At 42.9% G+C, this 27,347-nt stretch overlaps 1 protein-coding gene and 1 long non-coding RNA gene across 2 annotated transcripts in view; both read right to left on the bottom strand.

Moving 5' to 3' along the window:
- Nucleotides 1-27,347, bottom strand: part of HS6ST2 (heparan sulfate 6-O-sulfotransferase 2) — a 510,145-nt gene that overhangs the window by 359,946 nt on the left and 122,852 nt on the right. The gene's annotated exons all lie outside the window — the stretch shown is intronic.
- LOC115474507 lies at nt 5,470-17,784 on the bottom strand. Its single transcript, XR_003942866.1, has 3 exons — nt 17,773-17,784; nt 14,561-14,563; nt 5,470-5,547 (listed from the first exon to the last, which is right to left on the bottom strand). It is a non-coding gene; the product is annotated as an uncharacterized LOC115474507 (long non-coding RNA).

Raw genomic sequence — 27,347 nt, 5'->3', positions numbered from 1 at the left:
AAAGTTGGGGGAGGGGCACATTTTGCCCCACCTCCCCACCATTTTCAACCCCCACCGTAACCCTACATACCTGGGCTGGCGGGGATGCTCAAGCCCTGCCAACAGAAGCTTTCCTGCAGCAATATTTGCCTCCACACTGCCTGCCCTGCTTTCCCACCCAAGCACGCAAGCTCATTTAGTGAAATATCGCTGCAGGAAAGCTTCTGCTGGTAGGGCTTGGGGACCCCTCACCAGCCAAACCAGCAGACCTTGGGGGGGGGGCCTGAACCCTAATTTGGGGGCTATGCCACTGCTCTGGGGTTCACACAATTTTAGTTGGCCATGATCATGAGGTCACAGCCAGGAAAAGATTGATAACCAATGCTGGGCTTGATGGACCCTTGGTCTTTTCCCAGTATGGCGGTGCTTATGTACTAACCAATGCTTTACACACCTTCAAGGTTGCTAAGGTCCTCCCCAAGGAGTATCCCTAACCACATCTTCTCAAAAGGAAATCTCATGATATAACACCCGCATTCTGGAATGCACTCCCCGAAAGGCTATGCTCAATGCAAGACTATCTCTACCTCAGGAAGTAGGTGAAAACTTGGTTCTTCTCTCAAGTCTTCCTAATGGAAGAAGCAACTAATTTGCGTCTCACACATACAAGGGCTAACACTGGATGCAGGACTTGCTTATCTACTTCTACCCTAGCTGAGATCATATTCATGCACCTTTCTGACCTTTTGCGCAACTTTGTTTTAAAGTTATTCCCCTTATTTTCTATCTCATGTCACTCTATCTTTTACCTGCCTGTATTTTCCACCTCCACTTACACCCTATGTTCGTATGAAAATGTTTTAATATGAATTGAGGCGCATTTTCAAAGCACCTAGACTTACAAAGTTACATAGAGAGGCATTTTCGATATGACGTCTAAGTCCGAATTTGGACATTTTGCATAAAACGTCTAAAATCCGAATAGGAAAGAAGGTAATTTTCGAAAAAGTCTTTTTTTTTTTTTTTTTTTTTTTTTGAAAATACTGTTTCGAACAAGGTTTTGTGCTTTGGACATTTTGGATTTTGGTCCATTTTCTGAAAAAAAAAGGAGTAAGTGCAAAACACTGAGATTCATGCCACTAAGATGTAGGAGGAGACAGCATTTTTAGTAGACTGGTTCCCCCAGACATCCAAGGAGAGCAATGGCTCACCCTAGAGGGCACTTTTGCACTTCATAAAAATGCTCCCAGGTACACATCTAACCTTTGCTCCCTTACCTTGTCTCCTAAGCCCTCCAAAACCCACCCAAAACACACTGTCCCCACTGTACACCACTACAGTAGCCCTTACGGGCTGTGACAGGTAGAGGGAGATAGGGACCTGGGTCCCCCAGTCCATAGTGCACTGCTCCAACCACTATACTACTTCAGGGACCTGCATGCTGTTCTAACAGACCTGACTAACATCTGAGGCTGTCATAGAGGCTGGTAAGTCATATTTTTATTCACATTTTTGAGGGGTAGACGGGGGTCCAGTGATCACGGGGGGGGGGGGGGAGGTATTGTGTGTGGGGGTCACCCCTGATTCCCTCCAGTGGCCATCTGGTCATTTAGTGCACCTTTTTGCGCCTTATTCATTCTGAAAACAGGTCTAGACCAAAACTTCTTAATTTTCGTGCTGGATGTTTTTGATTTGTTCCATTATGGCTGTAAAACATCCAAGTGCTAGGCATGCCCTAATCGCGCCTTCAAAATGCCAGACACACCCCCTTGTGATTTTGACGCACTGTAGACGAATTGCATAGATAAACATCTGCAAAATAGGTTTCAAAAATACCAATTTGGACGTTTTGCGGAGAAAGATTTTCAAATGGTGCTTTATGATACTTTTTGGACATTTTTCTCTTTTGAAACCTATGGAACTTTGTAAGTCTAAATGCTTTGAAAATGAGTCCCATTGGGTTGACATAGAGGCATATTTTCAAAGCACTTAGCCTTCCAAAGTTCCATAGGTTTCTATAGAACTTTGGAAGGCTAAGTGCTTTGAAAATGAGCCCCATAGTATGCTACTTACAATGTGTTGTTATGTAAATATTTTTACTACTATAATTGTCTATTACCCTGGTCTACACCGCCTTGGGTGAATTTCTTCATAAAGGTAGTAAATAAAATCCTAATAAAAAAATAAGATGGATTGATGGGACCAAACAAGTCACTAACTTGTACCTGCAGCAACTCTGGGAAGCAGTTAGCGAAGGAACTAGCCTATCAGTTCAACAGGCACAGACATGGACTTGATGGCATTTAACAAGCTTGTAAAGGCGAAACATACTGTTTCACATTTACATTCCATATAGCAGGTTGGAATATGAGATTTACAACAGTCTAGAAGCTTTCATACTAAATTTCTAAAACGTAAATAACTTTATAAAGTACTCTGCTGCAGTGAGTACTTAATGCATATTTAAAAAATAAAGCACAAATGTCACCTTCTAGATTACTTGCTGGGTGTTTAATAGGCCTTCATGCAATTGTACCAGCATGTAGCAGAGTGCTAAAGTTGAGCAAAGTTGTGATTTAAAAATGACAGTCCGTTTCTATTCATTCCTTTTCTGCAGTGATGAGAATGAAAACCTTTGTAGTACAATTAAGCAAGTAATTCATCATAAAATGCATTTCAATAACTCACCACAGTCCAGCACATTTTACAGTGAAAGAAAATAGATTTTCTTGAATCAATGCTCAATTCAGTGTGGTCACAAGTATTTGTTAATTTCATTAACGCATCTGAAATACAGGATTGCCAATTTGCCCCAGGTTGACCAAACAGGCTGATTCAATCTTGTTTCTGCCTCAGTGCATGCATGGAAATGTAGTTCTGATTATTTATAGAAAACTAGTGGGTCAATCAGAACTATTTCTCCAAGCATGCAACAGGAAAGAAAGAGGGCTGCATCTGCTATTCATTCAATCTAGGAGGAGCTGGCAACCTTACTAAAATACAGTCAGAAAAACCTTCAGCAGGAAATCAAGCCATGCCACTGAATCCATTAACTGCCAGTTATTTCAAACAACAAGAATGAATGTTAGTTATTTTGAAAGGGAAGAAATTTAACTATTCTTGTTCTCAAGCAGCTATAAACTAACAGGGTAAAAGACGACAACTTGTTTAAGAGTGCAAGTAAGCACCTCAGCGAAAACAGGAAATTGCGTCGGGGAGGGGGGGGGGTGGTACCCTGGAGAAGAAATGCTGCAGGGCCTGTCACAGGCAACCTCAAAGACAAGTTCAAAGGTGGGACATGGAGGTGAGGAGTTTACGAATGAGGGATAACACTCTCATCCTTCCTGTCTCATCAGCTCGTAACCTTGGGGTCATCTTCGACTCCTCCCTCTCCTTCTCTGCACATATTCAACAGACTGCTAAAACCTGTCGTTTCGTTCTCTATAATATCAGCAAAATTCACCATTTCCTTTCTGAGCACACTACCAGAACCCTCATCCACGGTCTTATCACCTTTCGCTTAGACTATTGCAACTTGCTTCTCAAAGGTCTCCCACTTAGCCATCTCTCTCCTCTTCAATCTGTTCAAAATTCTGCTGCACGACTAATATTCCGCCAGGGTCGTTATGCTCATATTAGCCCTCTCCTCAAGTCACTTCACTGGCTTCCATTCACTCTGCAGCTCCTCAGTAGCTCTCCACTCTCATCTCTCCCTACATTCCTCCCCGGGAACTCCGTTCACTGGGTAAATCTCTCTTATCTGCACCCTTCTCCTCCACCGCTAACTCCAGACTCCGTTCCCTTTATCTTGCTGCACCATATGCCTGGAATAGACTTCCTGAGCCAGTACGTCAAGCTCCATCTCTGGCTGTCTTCAAATCTAAGCTAAAAGCCCACCTTTTTGATGCTGCTCTTAACTCCTAATCCCTTATTCACTTGTTCAGAACCCTTATTTTATCATCCTCATCTTAATATTCCCTTATCTCTTGTTTGTCCTGTTTGTCTGTCCTAATTAGATTGTAAGCTCTGTCGAGCAGGGACTGTCTCTTCATATTCAAGCGTACGGCGCTGCGTAAGTCTAGTAGCGCTATAGAAATGATAAGTAGTAATAGTAGTAGATGCTATTTAAAGAAACATAGGTGCCCATTGAGCTTATTTTTGAAAGAGATCGCTGGCCATCTTCCGACACAAATCGGGAGATGGCCGGCGATTTCCTGATCCAGGCCAAATCGGTATAATCGAAAGCCGATTTTAGCCAGCCCCAACTGCTTTTCGTCGCTGAGCCAGCCAACCATCAAGGGAGGGTACAGAAGGGGGGACAGGGGGCAGGATGGGGGCATGGTTACGAGATAGCTGGCTTCATCCCATCATGGAAAAAAGATGGCCGGCTCTGACAAGCATTTCGCCGGCTGCAATGGAACCATTTATTTTTAGGTCCAAGTCACAAAAAAGTGCCCTAATTGACCAGATGACCACCGGAGGGAAATGAGGATGACCTCCCCTTACTCCCCCAGTGGTCACCAACCCCCTCCCACCCCCCACAAAATTTTTTTGCTAGCCTGTATGCCAGACTGAAATGTCATACCCAGCTCCCTGACAGCAGTATGCAGGTCCCTGGAGCAGTATTTAGTGGATGCAGTGCACTTCAGGCAGGTGGACCCAGGCCAACCCCCACCTACCTGTTCCACTTGTGGTGGTAAATGGGAGCCCTGCAAAACCCACCCCAAACCCACTGTACCCACATGTAGGTGCCCCCCTTCACCCCTTAGGGCTATGGTAATGGTGTAGAGTTGTGGGGTTTGGGGGGGGGGATTTGGGGGCTCAGTACCCAAGGTAAGGGAGCTATGCACCTGGGAGCTATTTTTATTTTTAACTTCTAGAAGTGCCCCCTAGGGTGCCCGGTTGGTGTCCTGGCATGTGAGGGGGGCCAGTGCACTACAAATGCTGGCTTCTCCCATGACCAAATGCCTTGCATTTCGCCGGGTTTGAGATGGCCAGGTCCGATTTCCATTATGGCTGAAAAACGAAGCCGGCCATCTCCTCTAACCCCAGCGATCGATTTAGCTGGCCCCAACCATATTTCAAAAATATGGTTGGCTCCGCCCCCTTGCGGAGCTGGCCCCGAAGATGGCCGGCCATCTATTTGGCCAGCGCCGTTCGATTATGCCCCTCCGTGTGTCTTTCTAACATAAAAGAATAAGCATCAGAAATTGTACCTACCTTGCACGAGTGACACCTGCTCTCAAACAGGCAATGTATGCATGTAAATTAGTATATTTATAATCTAATCTACAAATGTACTTGTGAGTACCATCCAAACTTTATCCCCTACATGCCTACCAGCAAAGTACATTCCATCATATCACAGTGCATATATTTACACCAGTCAGTTATTTTAAAAGAGACCATTTACACATTCATGTGGCCATATATGCATAAAAATAACCAGGGCTGTGGAATCAGAGTCAGGAAGCAATTTGGGTGGAGTTGGAGTTAGTAAAAATGTACCATCTCCAGCTTCAAATAAAAAACTTACATTGTAATACATGGTAAATTTATCATATTATACTTCGATATCTACCAGAACTTTAGATCCAGAACAAAAAAATTAAAGCCTAATATTAGTAGGAGAAAGAGTGGGAGCTGAAGTTGGAGTCACAGCTTGACAATAGAAAACTAGAGGAGTCGGAGTCAAAGGTTTGGTGTACCGACTCCATAGCCCTCAAATAACTTTATAAAATTACCCCCTAAAAGTCATATCAGTTGCATGATATACACAGTAAGATCTTCTGAAACAGGCAACAGGAAATGTAATTCTGGCTAATCTGACCTTTCAATGATCTCTATGTTCTACGTTAGTCAGGCTTCTTCTTAGTGTTGTGCTTTCTTTATCTTTGCATCTTGACTTTGGGACAAGCTTATTCCCAACATCTATGAATTCCCCCATAAATCTAGGCTACAGTGAAATTTACCCTTACTTAGTAATTTCCTTTCCTTGAGTCCTGCTAGACCAGTCCATATTAACATGTTATTTCCCACCATCTGCAAATGGAGGCAAAGACTTAGATTCTGACAACATCATCAGTATTAACAGGTGGTACAGCCAGGAACATTAAAGTATACTAATGCCAAAGCTAAGCAAATGAACCTATACACATGTGGAACCCATTATCAACCAGGGAACCCTCTGCAGACCCCAGAACATTAAAGAAAACTAAGTAAAATGAAAAGGAAAGAGCAGGCCAAACCTAAGGACTACCAGAACTCTGTCTTCCAGGGTGGATCCTGGACTGTACTAGCAGGAAACATGGAAAGGAAATTATCAGGTAGTGGTAAATTTCATTATCCTTATGCTGCTAGACCAGTTCAGACTGATGAGATGTATCAAAGCTTTATCTGATCAAGCAGAAGAAAGATCAGCATGGCTTTGACAAAGACAATATCTCCTCTGGCCGGTCCATCAATCTTGAAATGTTTCACAAAAGAATGTAGCGAGGACCAAGTTGTCACTCTGCAAACACCCTCTAGGCTGACCGCTCAGGATTCAATCCAGGAATTTGCCTGGGCTGTAGTCAAGTAAGCTCTCAATCCGGCCAGGGCTTCCTTCTGATTTATCAGGTAAGCTGCTCCTATCACTTCTTTGATCCAGCAGGCAATCAAAGACTTTGAGGCCACGTCCCCTTTCCACAGCCCATGAAATACAAAAAGTCAGTATCTGACTTATGAAAGGAATTTGTGACTTCTAAACACTGTGAGAGGGCTCTATGACCATCCAAGTTATGAATGGTTCAGGCAGAACCCAAGCTCTCATTAGCGAATGTCATTAGCGAGACCACTCAATTTAGATGAAAGGGGTACAACACCTTCAAAGAAAAAAGAAAAAGAAAGAAAACACCATCTTGAAAGAAACAAAATTCAACCAACAAGGAAAGACAAGGATTCCTACAATAAAAGGCTGCCAATCTGGATACCCTCCTATTTGAACAGATGGCTGCTAAAAAGACTATCTTCAACAATAATCCTTGAGAGAGGTATGCTTCAAAGGCTCAAAGGGCAGCTTAGAAACTTACCACAGGAGGAAACTGAGCTATCAAGGGACTAGGACCCATCACAGCAGGGGCCATATTTACTTCTTTACTACTTACAAAACATGACCCACATCTGGCTGTGCAACCAGCAATCAATCCTACATCTCAAACAAGAGAGCCATTACTTGAGTTTTTAAGGAATTAAGGGTTAGGCCCTGCTCAACACCACACTGCAAAAAGGTCAGGGTTGAGGGCTGATCTGCATGCCATGGAAATTGCATCTGGTGGACCTTTGAAGACAGGTGCACAAAGCTTCAGGCTCTGCTTCTCAAAGGCCAGGTTATAGCCAAAAGTGATCTGGATCCTCCATAAGCAGTCATCCCTTGGGCACATGCCAAGTTTCATCAATGCTACAGAACAACTCCTCTCACAGAAATGCACTGAGGCATATTTTCAAAGCACTTAGCCTTCCAAAGTTCCATAGAAATCTATGGAACTTTGGAAGGCTAAGTGCTTTGAAAATATGCCTCACGTACGTGTGTCTTTTCTTTTTTTTTTTTGGGGGGGGGGGGGGGCTTCTTTCTTTGGAGCTGCCAAGCTGATCTGGCCCATCTTCAAACTTGTATCTTTTTACTATATTCCCCCTTGTGCTAAGTTTCATCTCATTCTGTTAAATTTTCAGAGTGTTATTTTGCCACCAGACAGATCGACAGATGGAAACAATGATACAAAAAGGTTCGAGAATGTAATAAAAGGGTTTTCAAAATAGCATGAATTCTGCCAGTTATGGAAAGAATCCTTTCTTAAACCTGTCTAGGGATAATATATTCACAATGTTAATAATTAAAATTACTACAAGTCAACCCAATGGCTCGTGAGAATATTGATTCCCAAGTTGGGTCCTATGCTCACAGGTTGGCTGGAATAATGCAGAAGTAGTGTTCACAGCCCCCCAGGGAGGGAAGGAAGTCAGTCACTGCTAAATGGTGACACCTTTACCCCTGAATTCTATATAACGTGCCTAGAGATCCATGCAATTCATTTGGCTTAATAAGCACTGATAACAGCACTTAACAAGCAATAATGAGCACTAATTGGCACTGATTAGAATTTAGGTGCACTACTCACTAAGTGTATTCTGTAACGATGTGCGTCAAACTTCTAACACGTGCAGGCAAAAAGGGGCAAGGTTATGGGCGGGGAAATGGGCATTTGTTGGCGTTCTGAAATTTACACACCTACTTATAGAGTATGGCCCAGTGTGCCTAAATCTACGTGCCTGGATTTACATCACATTTTCATTGGTGTAAATGGATGTGCATAGATTTAGGCGCTGAAATATCAACTAAGCGTATTCTATAACTGGCGCCTAAATCTAGGTGCCAATTATAGAATACACTTAGTTGGCACTTATTTCAGCGTCAATTTTTTAGGTGCCACATATGGAAAATGTGGGATACAAATGCAATAAATAAATAATCTCCCCCTTAAGGGCCCAAGACTGCAAAACCTGCTGCATGGTCAGGGATGTTGTTGCAATAACCAGACTAGGAAGGTTATTCACCTATTTTTAGGCACTAAGAACATACCTATGTGGAGCCTAGTCTATTAAGAAAAGTAGGCGTCTATTTTCCCTTATGGTATAGTAGCATAACAAGTCAGATACGCACATATGTCTTTACACATGAGCACTTACACCAAAGAGACCTACAAAAAGAATCCTCCTTAATGACTTGTTTCCTAATCTATACCAGAACCAACCAATATTGATCCCTTCTGATTTGATTATTTTATCATATTATCATTATTGAACATTACACTTTTTCCTACTCTCACTTGTATGTTATGTATTATCATTTTATTTACCCTACCTACCTGTTATTCTTGTACATTAATTGTAACAATATGCTGAACCTCTTACTCTGTTAATGGTGATGCCATTGCTATATAATGTAAGCCACATTGAGCCTGCAAATAGGTGGGAAAATGTGGGATACAAATGCAGCAAATAAATAAATATAGAGTTAGTGTAAATGCGCAAGTCTAGAGTGGGAAAATACGCACAAACATAACAGTATCCTATAATTTACAGGTGTGTGTGTGTGTCCCACCCATATGAACTCCCACTTGCAAAGTACACACCCATCAACAACTGGCACGTACTTACAGACTATCGCATAGCCAGATTATTGTCAATCACACATTCACATATGCACATACATGATTAGAATACTAGTACGGAACCGCATATTTGCCACCTGAATCTCAGGGCCTTTTACAGAATTACTACTTAGGTGTGTCACGCACAGTGGCGTACCAAGGGCGGGATGGGGGGGACGGTCTGCCGTGGGTGCACGCTTCAGTGGGGTTGCAGGGAGCAGCTGTGCGGCTGTTGGCTGGTTCTGCCAGTTTCCCGCTCCCTCTGATGTTACTTCCTGTTCCGGGGCAGGGACCCGTCGGAGCTAGCCGACAGCCATGCGGGCTGCTCCCAGCACCCCCAGGAGGTAAGAGCAATGCACCAAGGGGGGGGGGGGGGGTTGGAGGTGATGCGCTGGGGTGGGGTGGGGAGATGATGCACTTGAAGGGGGGGTGCACAGCAGCGATCTGAACCGGGGTGGCAGCCAACCAAGGAACACCACTGGTCATGCAGAGAAGAAAACTCAGAACTGTGGATGAAGACTCGTGGCCCCAGACACCAGACCTGGTTCTAAGTGAGTTACTAAGTGCAGGAAAAAATTGATGGTCAGAGAAAAAATAAAAGGACCAAAACAGCACTACAATCCTCCAGAATGAATTCCCCATTTCCAGTTATGTATAAGAGTCAAACAAGCTACAGGTGACAGCTTTTATCGAACTAACTTAGGGGGTCTTTTATTAAGGCGCGCTAAACGCTGAGACACCCATTATATTCCTATGGGCGTCTCAGCATTAGCACGAGCTAAAAAAAAAAAAAACAGCACACCTTAGTAAAAGAGCCCTCAGAAACCGATTTCGGCTGTTCCTGCACAGACCTGAAAAATAAGAACCCAGCTCATGAAAACTAGTTATAAATCAATGTAATGCAGATGTATCACCTATAACTTATTTCTTGGGCTTTATCTCTGTGCATTCAAGCAGACTAATACGGTCGCCACACTATTCCATTTCCAATTGAATGCAACCTGCAAGTATGACAAAGATTTATATTCAAAGCCCAGAAACTAGAACAGAATACAGTGGGACCCTTTTCAAGCACAAATACCGCAACAGTCTGCTGCTCCTATTGTGAAAGGCTGCACACTAAAAAAGAAACAGCATGAATTATAAAAGTCAGAAACCTGATCTAATAAAGTGGAAATGCCTCTAATGTTCTTTTAGCAGCATGGGCCATAAAATGGTATAATAAAACCGTTCAAATATACTGCAGCGGCATAAAATGTACTGAAGAAACACATGTCAGATCTATCTTGACAAATGAAAACAGCATCCTTGACCGTGTCAGGTGACGAACAAATTCAGAGAAATAGGCAGGACAATGGCAAAAGGCGCTAAGGAGCTGTGGAGCTTCAGCTTATAAACCTGGGACCAAATGAGCTTGAATGAAATGGGGCTAATGGACTCGTAATGATGCGGTGTATAGCTTCAAATCTGGACAGCAGTTACCCACGCCTCAATTCTGCTAAATATATGAGTTATTGTCATTAGCACAGAGGCATAGGCATCCTGTAACCACACCAAATAAAACATGGAATAAATATTGCTGTCTGCTAGTTGCTTAAATTTATTTTACTGGGAGGGACACAGTTCTTCAGAAGCATTTTAAAAATGACTAAAAATAAAGGGGGGGGGGGTCAATATTGAAAGACAAGTCTGCTGCATAAATATATGCAGGATCATGTACCACTGTATGAATAAATTTTGGCCCTAACCTGGAACATTCCTTGCCATTCCTTTTTATAAATTGGCAACATTTTGGACAGACATATTTGGCCCTATTTACAAAGGCGCGCAGGCGTGCAAGTGCTTTTAGCGTGCGCTAAAAATTAGCACACGCTAACCGTGTAGACACCCATAGGAATATTATGGGCATCTACACGGTTAGCGCGCACTAAAAACGCTAGCACGCCTTTGTAAACAGGACCCTGAGAGTTGTCTATCCAAAATATATCAATTTTGTAGCTCCAAATTATGAAGAAAAAAAAAATGAAAATAAAACACTCATGCAGTCAACGTTCACTGTGTTTCCAAAGACTGACCATAAAGGAAACAAGTGCACAGATGGGGAGAACAATTTTGAGTGTCCTCAAAGATTAGTGCTGACAATAGGGGGTTGCAATCCAAATCTTTGTTTGTTTTGTTTAGTTTCCTTTGTCATTACTTTTTTGCTTTGGGGGCAATATGAAAATTACGACCACTCTTCAGAAAGAGAATGCACTAAAACCAACACAAAACAACACTTCCCATGTCATTTTGTTGACATTTCTAGTGTAATTTCAAATAAATGCACATTCCTAAAGGTTTTAAAGGGTACAAATGATGCAACTACCCTGGACCTCCCATACTACATGGGACCTCAATCCTGCCTAAAGCTGCAGGAGATGCAGCCTGCTGGTGGGCTTTGAAGCCCCTTCCAAAATTTCTGCCCTGGGCCCAGCATGTTCAACTCCAGCCCTGCCAAGGATCTTGCAATCCCACAGGTCAAAGTTCAGTTCCAAAGGAAACTCTTTGCAGAACTTCTCAATGAAAATACAACTAGCACATACAGCACAGATATGCTTATACCCATCTATTTTGCACCTGTGTAGAAACAGATGCAAAACATGACTTGAAAAGAGTAGCCTAGTGGTTAGAGCACCAGTCTTGACATTTACAGGTTCCTGGTTCCTATCTATCTATAGGTGCCTGGTTTCTTTCTTCTCTATCAGCCTAGTGCACTGGTGTCATGTTTGTGACTGTTTTCCATGTGGGTGCTCTCCTTGCCCTCTGGTGGCTGCTATGGACTGTTTTCTGCTGTCTTCCATGTTCCAGACTTCAGTGAGTCCGGTCCGGATTTTCCAGGTTGCCAGACTTGCTCTGCTGGTTTGTCCTGGAACAGTAACCTTACTTGGCTGGTGATTTACTGCAGCTGTGGGTCAGCTGCTGAGGGGCTTATTAGCTTCTGTGAGCCTTGCTTGCCTTGGTATCAAAGGTCATCCTGAGTTCCTGTTGGTTTGTTGGAGTTCCTGCTCTGTAAGTTTCCTGTGTGTTTGACCCTTTGCCTAGACCTGGACTTTGATTTTGCTTTCTGCCTGCCTAAAAGACTCTGGTTAGTTTATGGATTACCCGTGTTTGCTGCGCTACTGGATATTGTTACTGTCTCTATTAAAGCCTCTTCTAGTTATATTCTGTGGTTCCTGCCTGTTGTGTTCAGCACTGCTTTCTGCTTGGGTGATTTGCCTGCCACTGCCACTCCTTGGCAGTGGCCCAAGGGCTCACAATTTCAGAGACTGGGTGAGAGCCCTGACAACTGGTCCCCAAACCTGGTCCTGGAGGCACCCCAGCCAGTCAGGTTTTCAGCATATCCACAATAAATATTCATGAGATAGATCTGCATGCAATGGAGGCAGTGCATGCAAATCTCTCTCATGAATATTAATTGTGGGTATCCTTAAAACCTGACTGGCTGAGGTGCCACCGGGACCAGGTTTGGGAACCACTGGCCTAGTGGTTAGGAGTGGAGGAGTAGCCTACCAGTCTTGACATTCAGAGGTGCCTGGTTCAAATCCCACTGCTGCTCCTTGTGATCTTAGGCCAGTCACTTAACCCTCCATTGCCTCAGGTACAAACTTTAGACTGTGAGCCCCTCCAGGGACAGGGAAATCCCCAGTGTACCTGAATGTAACTCACCTTGATCTACTACTGAAAAAGGTAAGCAAAAACCAAAATCCAAATACATTTAAAAGGATGGGGGTATTATAGAATGCTTTATGTGTAGTTACAATAAATTTTCATGCCTATTGTATTCATTCAGAGCTACTGCACCTAGAAATTTCACAACAAAAGTGATCTTTGACAAATATAGTGGTTTGAATATACTTTCTAACTTACTATGTATTAAGGTGATGTCCATCAATAGCTAAGGGTATTCAATTCCAGTCCCAGAGGGCCACAAACCAATCTGGTTTTCAGGATACCTCCAATGACTATTCATGTGATATATTTGCATACTACTTAAAAAGAGTATATATTTCATACATATTCATTAGGAAACATTGAAAACCAGCTTGGACTACAGCCCCTGAATGCAGTTGTTGTCCTTGGAAACATGAGCAACAAATGAAATTTTAAACAAGTTGATATATGGCTGTGCTTCCTTTAAGCTATGTGCTCACATATGTGCAAAGATTAAACTCCACTGCAAGACATAATTCATGCTGCTCATAAACATGAGTCACTAGGACAAAGCATCAGGGCAGCATGGGCCTAAAATGAAAACAGCAGACAAAGCGTTAAAAGTAATGGATGAAAAGTTGAAAGGGCCAGAGATAATGGGCTGGAGAAAGCTTTATGAAAAAGTTGGCAATGTCACATCAGCAAAATGCAAGACATTATAACAAGGAAATCAGGACAGGAGGGGAAATAATTATAAAAGGCAAAGGATAGGAAAACACATCTTTAAAAGGGAAAAGTTTGAAAACTAATGCAACATGGCTGACATAAAACAAAAGATAACTAATGCTACTGCATCACAGTGTCTAAAAAAAACAAAACAAAAAAAAGCAGAAATGAGGCACATGTCACATCACACACAAAACTACTCACGTATTCCTGAACGAAGTATGCACCTGCAAAATCACCCCTGGAGAAAATATTAGGAAATATAAAGGACATCCAACCTGGTATATCACATATGAATGCCCATTTCTCATGTACAGTATTTCAGAATAGGATCTGCCATCATCCAGCCTGTTCTAAACTACATGAGAAATGGACACCAGCGTGAACATCCATTTAAAAAAACTGAAATGTCCAAATCAGGAACGGGACAAAACAAGGAACCTGGATGTCTCGTCTTTGTGGTAGCAGAGGAATATCCATGTGGAACAGAGGGGTAAGCCTAATGGTTAGCGCAGTGTGTTAAGAACTAGGGGATGCAGGTTCAAATCCCACTTCAGCTGTTTGTGATTTTTTTTTAATTGTTTACCCTCCATGACCTACTGTACCTGAATTTTACAGTACTTCTATAGCCTTTAGGCTTGCAGGTTTCTTATACATTCAAGTACAATAGGTCTTTTCCTGTTTGTGGAGGTCTCATAATTAAAAAACAACAACAACATAAAGAGTTGAAGTGGGATTTAAACCTGGGTCCCTTGGTTTTCAGCCTGTTGCACTAACCATTAGGTTACTCCTCAGCTTTGCAAGGAGGTCTAGTAAGTAGTGCATTTTAAACAGATTTTAGTACCATGAACGTCCATAGCTCCTATGGTATTCCTTGCTAGTTCACATTCAGGGGAGGAAGGAGTCAGCAACCACTGGGGGATTGAGGAGGTGACTTGCCTTAACCCTCCAGTGGACAACTGCTCAATCAGAGAAACTTTCTATTACTTGGATGTGCCAACTACCAGTCTTTTTGGACACAGATATCTTTTCCTCTCCTGAAGCTGGAGTTGGATGTTCGTATTTTGGACTCTCCCTGGTCTTCCCCATCAATAGAACCCACACCCCTCTGCAATAAGCAGTATGCATTTTAGACATCCATATCCTGGCATATAAAATCAGGATTTGGACGTCCATGTAATATGGATGTCTAAATGCTGGTTTTCAGATTAACTTTTTATTGTTAGTCAATGCTGTTTATTGCTTGTAAGCCACATTGAACCCGAGCCAGTATGGGATAATGTGGGGTATAAATAATATCCTGAACATAAAATAAAGGCTATAATTGGCATACAGCACCAGCAAGTGGGATGCGGTCAGCTATTTAGCTTCCTGCTTCTCTGACATCAACCTGATCTGCACATGCATACACACATGCAAGCACTCCCATTATCACCAAAGATAAAAGTGAAAGTAAACCTGCTCTGCAGTATTTATGATGCTCATTCTGTGCACTTTATTTACTGTGTGCCAAATGTTCAGCAGACTGTCATTATGCCATCGGCACCTCCCCATGAAATAAAGGTTTCAGAAGACACCTGGGATCCAGATGTCAACAGCACATTAAATGACTGACTTTTAGTTTTATTCAGTTCTAGTTAGGCTATTCCTAATCTAGAAAGACAGAAGGTCTGTATGATTTTATTATGTGTTTGCAACAAAACAGATAAATCAATTCTGGATAGTCATTATTATTTAAGAATTGTTTCACAAAACAATGCAAGTCCTTGTGATTCTAATTCCACGTCAGGTCTACTTCCTTTCTGGAAACCTAATGCGAATATCCCTTACAGTAAATCTGAAGTCTCAGTTATACATATTGGACCTAATTCTATTTATGGCGCCTAAAAAAATCTACACAGATTGAAAACACACTTAGGCACATTCTTTAAGCCACGCCTAAAGTTAGGCATGGTTTACAGAATACGCATAATGCCATCCACATGACTAAAATTCAGGCGCAACAAATTATACCAATGAAAACCTGGTGTAAATGCCCACGTCTAACTTTAGGCACAGAAACGGTTATTCTATAACACTGCACATAAATTTTAGGAACGCCCGCAACCCATCCATGCTCCTCCCATGGCCACACCCCTTTTGAGATCAGCGCGGTACAATTTGCACATATTGCCTTATAGAATACGCTTAATGAGCTATGCGCTTAAATCCCAATTAGTGCCAATGAGTTCTGATAATTGCTTGTTAACATCCAATTATCAGAGCTGATTGGCTTGTTAACCAATTGAGTTGCGCACGCAAATCAGTAAACATCCAGATTTGCACAAAACTCTATATAGAATCTGGGGAATTCTGTAAAACTTACGAGATTTGCAGTTTTCTTCTTGCAGAGAAACAAGACATAAGATTATGTCTGTCATACCTATTCAATTCTCCTCCCTTCCCCTCCCCCCAATAATTCAGGAACCTTTCGATATCATTCACATTTCTTCCACAGTTCCTCTTTGATGCCTACACTGTAACCCTCGAATCTCTTCTCAAGCTTGAATATCACGGAGAGCAGAGGGCATTGTGATGTCAATAGGCGTTCACCCTGCCATTGGTTAGTAATCCCATCCAAACTACTGTGCCAAAGAATGGAAACAAGGCACAATGGAATGGTTACACATCTGTTTGTTTTATCATTGAGACTGTTTCACTAGAATCTCTTTTCAGTTATGTGCCAGATATAAACAGAGATATGGCAACTAATACTCTATTAGTATTGTAGAACCAATTACCACTGGAATTCTGAAAAGAAGAATCTTTACAACAATTTAAGAAGAAATTGAAAACTTATTTTTTCCAGCATGCTTTTGGACTATTAGACTGATGGTAGTGGGGGGGGGGGGGGGGGGGGCAGCAGAGGGAACCTGCAGAGATAAAGAGAAATAATGATAGAATACTTTTTAAATATTCCTTGTGTGATTTGGATTGTGGTATATTCTTTTCTGACATTTTATTATTTTCTACTATAAACCAGTCTGACTTGATTTTAAGAAAGGTGGTACATCAAGTCTTTTAACCTATTGAACTATAATCAAAACACAGGTATGAGACAAAAAAAAATCAAGACTGTTCCAAGATAGTCATCATGTCTTATATTTGTTTTTCTAGGCCCTCCACTGTAAGAGCCAAACATCTTTGAAGAAATCCAAAATTGTCATTTTATACTAAACTCATGACTAAAGAAAATATTTTGAATTAAAAAAAATAATTGCATGGCACTATCCCACGAAATGACAGCCTTCTTTCTTTAGCACTAAACTGACGCTCCAACATAATTTTTAATTAAGCTAAGCAGAATGTTAAATTACTTTACAAACAGTCTGATTGGCTGTAGTATAGAACATTAATTTCACACAAGTCCCTAGTATTGCAGTGTTTGAAGAGATCAAAACAGACATAAAGCACACATTTAAGCTTATTATGGTAATGCTTCCCTCCAGCCCCAGCATTTACTAGTAGCTTTTCTTCATATAATTTTAAAGTAGCAATCAGCTTTCAGCTTTCCTGGTACAGTTTACTCATCCAAACTCCATCCACATTGGGATTTTGGTTTAGACTATCCATTACAACTCGTCTTCATGTTTGTTAGGTGCTCTTTTCTGCCACAAAGGATCCCTTCTTGGTTAAGCAACAGAAAAGGTACTGGGCTTCCCAAAAAGAGCCTTGTTTTGACTCATACAATACAAATACTACAGCTTAATGCATTAACTCTGCTTCACATTTATCTCATTCATCAGGAATCTTCTGACACTTTTAGAAGACATTTTGGTCAACATACCATGACATAATTGTGTGCACATTGCTGGTCGATATGTACAGGGGTAGAGTTTGAGCAGAACCTTCATCGCCAAAAAGCCCATTTTATTGTTAATTTCCTTTCCTTGAGTCCTACTAAACCAGTCCAGACCGACGAATTATATCCCCTTACAGCAGATGGAGCAGAAACTTGAAGATTCTGATGATATCATCAGGATAACAGGTGGATAGCCAGGAATATTCCAGTATGCTAATGCCAAAGCCATGCAGACCAAAACAATTAAGAAAAAAAATGAGAGCCAAACAGAACCCAGAACAGGAGGCCCCTTACGGCTACCTTTGCAAAACTGACTATATACAGACAGGTGGCACACTTGGAACCCACAAGTTTACTGAATCCCTCAGTATTCTCGGAAGGCTCCTGTACTGGTCTAGCATGATTCAAGGAAAGGAAATTGACAGGTAACCAGCCCAACCCTAAGGAATGTACTAGAGCTTTTATTCTACAAGGCAGGAGGATGATAACACCCTCCAGGACTGCCCTACCAAAGATACTGTTCTGCCTAGTCCAAACATCAAGCTTGTAATGTTTTGAAAAAGAATGGAGGTCCATGCTTCAGCCCTGTAAATGTCTTCCATTGCAAAGGCCCCTGGTTCAACCCAGGACCCAGACTATGACATGGTAAAGTGAGCCTTTTTTTCTATGATCCTGCTCATCTGGAAAAACTTGTTTTGGATTGTGAGAAGAAATAGATCATTTAGGGATGATACTGGTTTTGGCTTGTTTTTTTGGCTCAATGGTTAGTATTATTGCTTTATTTTCCTTTATATTTATTATGTGATATAATGGTGTTTGCTTTTCTCCTTGACATGGACCTTTGGACTGTGTAATTTCTTTTTGATCTCATGGTCTTGTATGATATACTAGTGCTTTTGTTTTCTGTCCTCTTCTTGCTATGCATGTCTATATATTAAAGTTGAATTTTCAATTTTTAAAAAAAAGTGAGCCTTAAGGCCCCAAGGAGCTTCTTTTGTCCTAAGAGTGTAGGCGGACTCCATAGTTGACCTACTCCAGCAAGCAATGATTTTGAGGCTGCATGTCCCTTGCAAGGACCATAAAAGAGGACAAAATGAAAATCTGTATCTGAAAAGGATGTGACCTCCAAATACCCAAGAAATACTCTCCAATTGTCCAGCTGAGTGGAGGAGTAACTTAATGGTTAGTGCAATGGCCTGAGAACCAGGGGAACTGCGTTCAATTCCCATTGCAGCTCCTTGTAATTTAACCTTCCACTGACCAGGTAAATATAACACATAAACTGCTTTGATTGTAACCACAGAAGACGGCATATTAAATCCTATTCCTTTTCCCTCTTTCTATGATGGTCCCAACATCAAAGACTTCCAAAAGGCAGGTAAAGAAACCAAATGGTTCAATTGAAAAGGAGAAACCAACAGGGAGGACAAGAACAGTACACAGCAAAACTGCATCAAAAGAGGGCAAATAAAGATCCCTGCAAGAAAGCATGTGGCTCTGAAATCCTTCTAGTCAAACAGACAACCACAAGGAAAACTGCTTTAAGATGAGATCTTTCACAGAGGCCTGCCAAAAACGCTCAAAGAAGGACCCGTTAAGAACTGACAAAACCATACAGAGATAACATTGAGGCACCTGTACCCAAAGCGGGGGAGGGGGTTGAATTAACATATAACTGTTCACAAAAAATGCACTAAATTGAGCTGGGCCACAATAGAGGTCCCATCAACTCTGTCTCTGAAGTAAGAAAGCACTGCTGTCTAGATAAGCACCAGGCCTTGATCCAGACAACCCTGTTTGTAAGAATGATAAGATGAGTAGAATGTCTATTGTCTAGGGGGACATCCACCAGCCAGAACACTAAGCCTCAAATACCTTCCAGACCCTGATGAAGGCTAGAGTCATGGAGGATTTCTGTGCCTTCAGCAGCATGGCAATGACTAAGACAGAAAACCCCCTCTTTCACAGGCACCAGCTTTCAAAGGCCAAGTCAGAAGGGAACCAGATCTTCCATGAGAAATGGCCCTTGGAAAAGAAGCTAGAGTCTTCTTGACAAGGAAAGTAGAGAACCGTCAAGGAGCCAAATCGTGTTTGCATACCAAAGGTAAGCAGCCAATCTGGTACAATCAGAATGACCATGGGGGAAAGATGCACATGGGCTAAAGCTTAGGCCATGGCTGCATTACAGCATCCAGTCCAACAAATCTACTACTACTACTACTATTTAACATTTCTAAAGCGCTACTAGGGTTACACAGCGCTGTACAATTTAACACAGAAGGACAGTCCCTGCTCAAAGAGCTTACAATCTAAAGGACAAATGTACAGTCAGTCAAGTAGGGGCAGTCAAATTAGGGCAGTCTAGATTTCCTGAAAGGTATAAAGGTTAGGTGCTGAAAGCAACATTGAAGAGATGGGCTTTGAGCAAGGATTTGAAGATGATCCCAACACCAAAGACCTCCAAAAGGCAGGTAAAGAAACCAAATGGTTCAACTGAAAAGGAGAAACCAACAGGGAGGACAAGAACAGTACACAGCAAAACTGCAGCAAAAGAGGGCAAATAAAGATCCCTGCAAGAAAGCATTTGGCTCTGAAATCCTTCTAGTCATGATTAAACACACTGAAAAAAAATGAATGACATGGACCCAGCATTTTTTTTTTTAAATTTGTACCCCACACTTTTTCCCATTCATGGCAGGCTCAATGCGGCAGGCAACGGAGGGTTAAGTGACTTGCCCAAAGTCACAAGGAGCTGCCTGGGCCGGGAATTGAACTCAGTTCCTCAGTTCCCCAGAACCAAAGTCCACCACCTTAACCACTAGGCCACCCCTCCACTCGTAGAGGTAACATTACTTACAGGTAGAAATAGTAGTTTTGCAACTTCAGCAACAGCCAACACTTCCATGTACAGCTGCCCCAAAACCTATACATGTAAGTGCCACTGCTTAAGTAGTGAGGCCATAGTTTCAGCATGGTTTCAATCCAAGGAGGAAAACAACTATATGGGATTAAGGAACATGGTGAAATTTCTTCTTACCTGTTAATGTCCTTTCCTTGAGTCCTACTAAACCAGTCCATTTTGCACTTACAGACCCTTAAACCTACTCTTGAGCAGGTGTAAACATCTGCACCAGGATCGTGCAAGTCCATGTGTAAATTATAAAATATCTTAATCTATGCGCACACTTGTGACCACACTCTGGTCCAATACACACATACCGGCACAGTACACACTATTATATCACAACATGTACTTTTATCCTAGCAGATATTTTATAACAACCTTTACACATTTACATCAGTATTTTCCCCACAAAAATTAGGATAATTTTATAAATCAATCTGTGCTTCAAAACACTGCACAGCTGCCAAATTTGCTCTCAGATGCCTATGTACTATGTATATACCAACAGGACAAATATTCACATCTTTAATTAGCAAACAAGTTCAAAGTTCTCTGTTCTATATTTGACAAAGAACACTGGGCTAAATCAGTACATTCTAGTTTGGAGGTTTGCGCAGTCTTCGCTCAGCAGCTCATATTTCATAGGTCAACGCTCAGGACTGCTGACAAAATACAAGAGCCTTACATTTCTGGCTGGGTTTGCTGAAAGCAGGAGCACATTCCTCCAGTAAGCAAAGATGTTTGTCCACACTGACAATTTTAGGAATTCTGGTCTGCTTTTTCTGTATTCCTTCTTAAGAGAATGAGAAGACTCATCCCAATGGTTTATCACTGCCTGAAACCATTTGTTCCACCGGTGATTACTGGAGCTGGAGGGTGCTGGGCAATTCGCCACTATATTCCTGATATGGCATATTTAGGGCTTTTTCTCTAAGCACGGCAGAAAAGCTTTCAACAACAATTTACAGGAAACAGTTTAAGACTCCCATAGCAAAACAGTATGAGCCGTTTCATCTTTTGCTTTGTGTGCATTTAATCATATCTGAACAGGTGAAAGGAAGGGATTTTAGATTTAATTCACACCCTTTACAGGTGGAGCTCAAGGTGCAATACAGGAGCACAGCCATGGGCGGGCCTGGGCACACCTGACAACCGATATGGGGGAAGCAAGCTGGGATCCCGTGGTCCCATCTCTCCCCCTATCCCTTCCTTAACAAGCTTCTCTCTTCAAAGGGTCACCAGCAGCAGCAATTCCTACCTGCTGCCTGTGGCTGACCCGGAAGCCTTCTCTGCTGTGACCCACCCACCTCTGATGCAACTTCCTATTTCCACCTGGGCAGAATGTGGTAGAGGCTTCAGGGCCAGCCAGGGGTCAGTTTCAGACATTGTGGGGCCCAGGGCAGAAATTAAGGGAGGTGTCCCTGATCCCTCTTTCCCAATCTCCCCACCTGTATTGCTACTACGAGGTCCGGGCATCTGTAACCCTTCTCCCCACCACAGTCCGTCTCCCTTCCTTCCCCTCACCTTGCGGTCTTCTTTAAAATTTTTATTTCCCTTCTCAGAGGGGCCCCCAACATGGCAGACATCCTCACAAGCTGCCTCTGGTTGTCCCGAAACAGGAACGGGAAGGGAGGAGGAGACGGCCTGCGGTTGGGAGAAAGGAAAGAGATGCCTGGACTGCAGAGCCCCCTGGAGCTGTGGGGCTCCTTTGAAGGGAGAAGCTCATTTGGTAGGTAGATGGGGGGGAGGGAGATCTAGATCGGAGATGCTAGGGAAAGGCTGGACAAAAAGAGGGAGAGATGCTACACAGAGGTGTAGAGGCGCAAAACAGGGAGAGATGCTGGACCCAGGGTGAGGATGAGATGCTGGACCCAGGGTGAGGGAGAGACAGAGTATGAGATGGTGGACAATGGGAGAGATGCACAGGAGGGGGAGGGAAGAAAGAGGGAAATGTTTGATCCAGGGGCAGAAGGGATTGAAGGAGAGATGCTGGACATTAGGACGGAGGGAAGAGAGAGGGAGAAATGCTAGACCATGGGGAAAGGGGGCAGAAGGGACGAGAAAGGGAGATATCAGGCTACGAGGATGGGGAGCGGAGAAAGAAGGAGCAGGTGCTGAAGATGCTGGGAATGGTGGAACCATGTGGGAGAGGCCGTGGTTGGGGTTGGGAATGAAAGAGAGTAATAATAATTACAGGGGAAGAAATATGTTAATAGAGGGTAGATTAAAGATGAAAAAGGAGTAAAATGGGGAATGGGAGCGCTAATCAGAGTAGGAGATAGAATTTGATATGTAACTGAAAAGTATAAAGGAGAAGGGTGAAAAAGAGGGTGAAATTTGATTGAACAAAGGCAGTAAAGGAAAAAAAAAGGAAATACCAATACATCAAAGGCAGGTGTAGTAAGGGAATGGAACAAGACAGGAGAGTGGACAAGAGATAAATGGACCGCAGCCGCTTGAAGGAGAATTAGCAGAGGACTGACAGAAAAGCAGAAAATAGCAACTGGAACCAACATGATAGAAAAATAAAGTGTCCTAACAAGAAAGAAAAAAAGCATTTTATTTTTAATTTTTTAAACAGAAATATGTTAGCTTTGAGAAATATACATAGCAGATGCTTTTGTATTGTGTTCACTAAAAAAGGAAATGCATTTTACTTTTAATTTATTAACTGAAATATGTTAGCTTTGAGAAATATACATAGCAGATGTCTTTGTACTGAGTTCACTAAAAAGAAGGAAATGCATTTTCCTTTTTATTTCTCTAGTGTTGAAGTACATGCTGTTTAACTTCTTGGGGGTTTCCAGTTCAATTTTTGTCTTTTTATTTTTAATTTGTGACCCCCTTGTTCTGTATTTGGAAAGGCTATGTCAGTGGGATAGTACTGGCACATGGGAAGATCAGACAGGAGGCAGGGAGGAGAGAGGATCCAGGGGGCCCTCTCCTTTATTTTCTGACCTAGGCCCTAGCATGTCTAACACCGGCCCTGACCCTTGCTATAGCTGGTGGGAATCCCCAAGCATTGCCAACTGAGAACCTCCTTCAAAGGTGGTCAGAACTCTCCTCTCCTCTGTAGTCGGTGGCAGCATCCTTTTAGCGGGTGCTGGCATCAGTGGCTCACGGATGTTTCTGCTGTCTGCCAAACTTGGTAAAAAGGAGTTCTGGCCGCCACCAGAAGAAGTCTTAAACTGACAGACCTTGGTGATCCTCTTAAGCTGAAGTATTTATATTTTGAGTTGGGAGGTGCTGGGGAAGGGGGGGGGGGGGGGGAGGGTGGCGGCTGAGAGAAAAGTTTTCCCCACTCTCTGTGAACTCAGGCCCACCCATAATTGGCTGCTTGGCTAAGCCACTGGTGCAATAGGTATTTTCCTGTCCCTGGATGGCTTATAATCTAGCTTTGTGCCTGAGATAATGGAGAGTTAAGGGGCCCTTTTACTAAGTGGCGGTAAGCCCACTGCAGGCTTACTGCGCACCAACAGGAACTACCGCCAGGCTACTGCAGCAGCCCTGCAGTAGTTCCCATTTCTGGCGCTACAAAAAATATTTTCTATTTTTGTAGCACCGGTGTTTAGCTGGCGGTAATCAGACAGTGCCGCACACTGACCAGTTACTGCTGGGTTAGCTCAGGAGCCCTTACCGCCACCTCAATGAGTGGCGGTAAGTGCTCCCCCCTGAAATGGCTCCGCATGCAATTCAATAATTAGGAGCCTGCAGTTATGTGCCCTTTGTACGTCTATATGCACAATCAGTTAGCACGTACACATTTAAGCGCCATAAGCACTATTCTATGTGGGTGCATATAACTACTAAAGCCGTAGCTGCAAGGGGGGGGCACATACATGGGAGGAGCATGGGTGGTGCTCTCAATTAGGTAAAGAATTAAGAGGCCCTTTTACTAAGTTGCTAAAAAGGGAAACTTCCCTAACGGTAATGACCATTTCTGCCACGCACCAGAGCCCCTTTTACCACAGTGGGTGAAAATTGGAAAAAAATGAAATGGCCATGCAGTAAGTTTGCGCTTGCCATGCAGCCATTTCAGAAGGGGCACTTACCGCCACCCAACCTGGCAAGATCCCAAAAGAGAAACAGATTTTATGCTGCTTATCCTTGAAATAAGCAGTAGATTTCCCAAGTCTGTCTTAATAACGGCTTATGGACTTTTCTTGTAGGATATTGTCTAAACCTTTTTTAAACCTTGCTAAGCTAACTGCTTTTATCCCTGCTGTCTCTTCCCTCCCATCTCCTTAGCCTGTTCTTCTTCCTCTTCAGATGTACCCAAATCCTCTAAAGTTCTCCCAATAAGCTTTTAGTTTAATGTTTCATCAGCGTTGATGACCTACAGCTAAGTTTTTGAATGCAGGAGTGCAATAAAGCTTGCAAAAGGCAGTAAGGAGCATAATCATTACAAACATTTGGGTGAAACTAGACATGGTGAGATAAAATTACTTACCCAGGACACAGTACAGACTTGAACACACTGCAGGAGTTTCCTAACGTTGTAACTCCTAGACCACCGCTTCTTACCAAACGTGACACACTGCAATAGCAATTCTGAATTTCCCTGCTATGGAGACATTGAGGGGCATAATCGAACGGGGCACCCAAGTTTTCATGAGGGCGTCCTCGCAGGACGGCCCCACGAAGGGGCGGGGAAACCCATATTATCGAAACAAGATGGGCGTCCATCTTTCGTTTTGATAATACGGTCGGGGACGCCCAAATCTCAACATTTAGGTTGACCTTAGAGACGGTCGACCTAAATGTTGAGATGGTCGTCCCCAGTTTTCAGCGATAATGGAAACAGAGGACGCCCATCTCAAAAACGACCAAATCCAAGCCCTTTTGGTTGTGGGAGGAGCCAGAATTCGTAGTGCACTGGTCCCCCTGACAAGCCAGGACACCAACCGGGCACCCTAGGGGACACTATAGTGGACTTCACAAATTGCTCCCAGATGCATAGCTCCCTTACCTTGAGTGCTGAGCCCCCCAAAACCCACTCCCCACAACTGTACACCATTACCATAGCCCTAAAGGGTGAAGGGGGGCACCTACATGTGGGTGCAGTGGGTTTCGGGTGGGTTTTGGAGGGCTCACATTTACCACCACAAGTGTAACAGGTAGGTGGGGGATGGGCCTGGGTCCGCCTGTCTGAAGTGCACTGCACCCACTAAAACTGCTCCAGGGACCTGCATACTGCTGTCATGGAGCTGGGTATGACATTTGAGGCTGGAAAAAAATTTATTTAAGTTTTATTTAGGGAGGGGGTTGGTGACCACTGGGGGAGTAAGGGGAGGTCATCTGGTCAGTTTGGGCACCTTTTTAATGCTTGGTCACAAGAAAAAATGGACCAAGTAAAGTCGGCCAAGTGCTCCTCAGGGACGTCCTTCTTTTTTTCCATTGTTGGCCGAGGACGCCCATCTCTTAATCACGCCCCAGTCCCGCCTTTTGCTATGATGCTGACATGCCCCGGGGAACTTTGGTCGTCCCCGCGATGGGAAGCAGTTGAGGACGCCCAAAATCGGCTTTCGATTATGCCGATTTGGGCAACCCTGAGAGAAGGGCGCCCATCTCCCGATTTGTGTGGGAAGATGGGCGCCCTTCTCTTTTGAAAATAAGCCTGATTGTCTACATTTTCCCCCTTTCACTGCTTTCCTCTAAGGTCAAAGCTTACCTGCAGGCTATGCTTCCAGGGCAATTGCCCCAGTTGAACCTCCTCCTCAATGCCAGCCTTGCTTGAAAGAGGTCTCAACTGTCAAATTAAAAGGCATTGGAAAAAAGGAAGGCCATGAAAAGAACTCTGACATTTTTACCCAAACGTAAGAACATTAAAGAAATAATTTGTCATTGCTAAATGCTATGAGTAAAAGGACATGTTGAAGAAGGAAACAAGAAGCTAGATTATAGACTGAGGTAATCTATTAAGGGAAATTGTCTGTTGGTAGGAAATGGAATATTTGTACCAGATGGACGTAAGAAAACCATATTTTTACATGATGTACTTTACAAGCCAATACATACAAGTCAGTGATTTTCAAGAAAATTCCAGCTTGTGGTTCTGTGACATTTCACAAATTAGTTAAGCATCATTCTCTTGGTTTATAATACGCACAGTCCCAGATGGATTTATGTTTTGCAATTCATTGCCGTCTGCATATGACATAGTCCAATAATTTACTGCAGTTCCTGAAATCAAGTAGTTCTTAGCAAACTTGAAGAAAATGTTGAACTTAAACCAATATGTGGAGGAATGACTATAGGTTCAAAGTTGGCGTCTTACTGGAAAACGTTTCTGAAAAATGTCAAAGAATTATTTTCCAAAATAGAAAAGAAAAAGGTGGCGGTAAAGGCATAAGGGTCCTTTTACTAAGCCATGCTAAAAAGTGGTCGGCGGCTGGTTTAGCGCGTGGGCTCTGCCCATTTATTTTTAATCACAGCTCTACAATAGCAGAATTTTTATTTCTGCCATTAATGCCATGTGTTAATTTCCAAATTAGCGTACAGTCATCATCACTTGAGCCCTTACTGCCTCCTATTTAGTAGGCAGTAAGGGCTAATGCACTACTCATGCGGTAACTGGGCAGCGTGCAGGAAGGTGCCCACACTGCCCGATTACTACTGGGAACGCCTACTCCCTGCCCCCGCACTACATTATTTTCTAGCACAGGAAATGGCACATGGCAAACATAGAACTACCGCAGGGCGCCTGGGCATGCCCGGCGGTAGCCCTGTTTTGTCATACGGTAGCCCTACTGCTGCTTTGTACAAGTGCCCCATATATCTGAGCAGATAAAATATTTAACAATCATGAGTTTAAGGGCCCTGTTTACTAAGGTGTGCTAGCATTTTTAGAGCGTGCACTAATGCTAGAGACACCCATAGGAATGTATGAGTGTTTCTATCATTAGCGTGTGCTAATTTTTAGCACGCGCGTTAAAAATGCTAGCATGCCTACAACGCGGCTTAGTAAATAGAGCTCTAAATCTTCTTTGTGATGGTGTTTGACCAGACAAAATTATTC

This window comes from Microcaecilia unicolor, chromosome 7, assembly GCF_901765095.1.
Source record: "Microcaecilia unicolor chromosome 7, aMicUni1.1, whole genome shotgun sequence".
NCBI lineage: Eukaryota > Metazoa > Chordata > Amphibia > Gymnophiona > Siphonopidae > Microcaecilia > Microcaecilia unicolor.
Note: the sequence above shows the minus strand (reverse complement) of the source record. Positions and strands in the feature narration are given on the sequence as shown.